The sequence below is a fragment of the Lactuca sativa genome, chromosome 4 (assembly GCF_002870075.4).
Source record: "Lactuca sativa cultivar Salinas chromosome 4, Lsat_Salinas_v11, whole genome shotgun sequence".
NCBI classification, from domain to species: Eukaryota; Viridiplantae; Streptophyta; class Magnoliopsida; order Asterales; family Asteraceae; genus Lactuca; species Lactuca sativa.
The window spans coordinates 113,873,882-113,876,113 of record NC_056626.2 but is presented as its reverse complement, the minus strand read 5'-3'; positions in this window follow the sequence as shown (position 1 = coordinate 113,876,113).

The following is a 2,232-nucleotide window of genomic DNA, read 5'->3' as shown; positions in this document are numbered from 1 at the left end:
ATATATATATATATATATATATATATATATATATATATATATATATATATGTATCCAGAGAATCACCAACTTCACAATTTCCATGGTTTTATCGCAACCCTCCTTGAATCGAGTACAAATCCTCTGCTTTCATTAGTATGGGCCCACATCTATATGTACTTTCCTCAAGGATTGCCTTGACTTAACCAAGTCACTTTATATCCACACAATTATCACTCACTGATAAAGCTCCCAACACTAGATCTCATCCTAGGTTTTCCTAGGGCAAACTCCACTCAACTCTCCACTATTAGCCGCATAATGAACTCCCACTAACTTCCTCTAACTAGCTCACGAATACAACTAAATATTACAAAAACCAGATAATTCTTCGAATGAGAGGTCTCACACAACAATAGTTGGACTCAAACAAGAGTTGCGCAACAGAGTTAAAACATATCCTTCTCAAATTATTTAGTTATCATAATATGCAACTTAGAATATTTGCTTACTAGTTAGCTAAAGCTAGTTAGAACTCATATAAAGCACATAGCAAGTAGCATTCGAGCATCAAGTAACCAGATTCAAACATTGCCTAACCAAGTCATCTTATCACTAACTGATTAGTACTAGCATGGAAGTCTACAAGATCATACAAAAGGCTTACAAAGTCATCTCTCCTAGCATTCTATTATGCAAAAAACTGAGCAAATCCTTTGCCCTTACTAGCATGCGATTCATAGATTCACAGATCGAAGCATATCAGATAATATGTATAGGTATTTTGGGAAAACTTACTTGAGCTCAAATGATTGCATGCACCACACCCTTTGTTGTTTTAGAAAAACCCTTTGCTTGAAATATATTTCTTTCGAAAAACTTTACCAAATCCTCAGTTTGAGTTTAGACATACCCAAGAGTGTGCCCAAATCCCTCAAACCAAGGCTCTGATACCAATTTGAAACATCCCCAAGATATGATCCAAAAATTTCATTTTTAAGTTAAATAGAAATCGTATTCGAAAACATTATCCATACAACTCGAATGAAAATAAGTGTATCAAACATCATTCCAATCAGAGTAATATCCCAAAACTGGAAACCATGTGGTATGTGTGATACAGTGATCCCGAGCTCCTCCCCTTGGAACCGAAATTACCTAAAACATAAACTGAAAACCGTAATCACAAAGGTTAGCGAGTTCCCCAAGATATCACAAACCATACATACATATCACAAAGCAAGTCCCGCCTAATGAGCATAACGGGCCCCACCCTAACTTGCATAATGGGCCCCACCCAATGAGTATAACAGGCCATGCCCTAACTCACATAACAGGCCCCACCCAATGAGTATAACGGGCTCCGCCCTAACTCGCATAATGGGCCCTGCCCACATACAATGCATATAAGTATAACTGGTAATAGCATATAGAGTAACCATAGGGCCCCGCTCAGTAAGCATATAAGAACATATACAAGTGTCACATATACTGCAAGTATTCTAACATAACTGATCTTAGGTCAGCATTGGTGCCTTCGACCTGCTAAACACAATGAGGAAACTCACCTCTGAATCTAAGCGATAGTTGAATAGGTCCCAACTCCTAATATCAACTCTGTCCGACACCTAAACAATAACCAATCCTTAGATATAACTCAAAATACCTCAACACCCTCCCTTAGGGTGAAACTTGGTCAAAGACAAAAGTCAAGGTCAAGGTCAACAGTCAATTTGACCCAACACGACGTGTTGACTTGACAACACGCTGTGCTTCGCCATCATCCAAGCAGTCGGGGAAAACCCCAGCCAACACGTCGTGTTTGCCTGAGTTCTGACAGCTTAACACATTAAGGTGCCTGCTTTGATTCCAAGAGCCCCAAAGCCACCAAAATGAGATTTAGAAGGTTAAAGTTTCCAACTTTCCCCCTAGGGACTAACAAAAAGGGTCCAAAACCCAAACCCCAATGCTTAATAGCACAAGGATTAACCAATAAGCACTTAACCCTTAAATACATAGCCCCAAAACATAAATTTGACCTCCTTGAGTTGGAAAACCACATAAAGTCACCAAATTTACATTTATGCATGTCTAAAGGAAGCTCTTAAACATAAAAGGGACTTAATAAGTGACTTAATGCATGAATGTGACCAAATTTTCTCATAAAGCTTGCACCTTTGTTCTCAAGGAGTCTAATACAACTCAGATCTGGAATAACAAGCCCTTAAAACGACTTCACTCACTCATCACCCC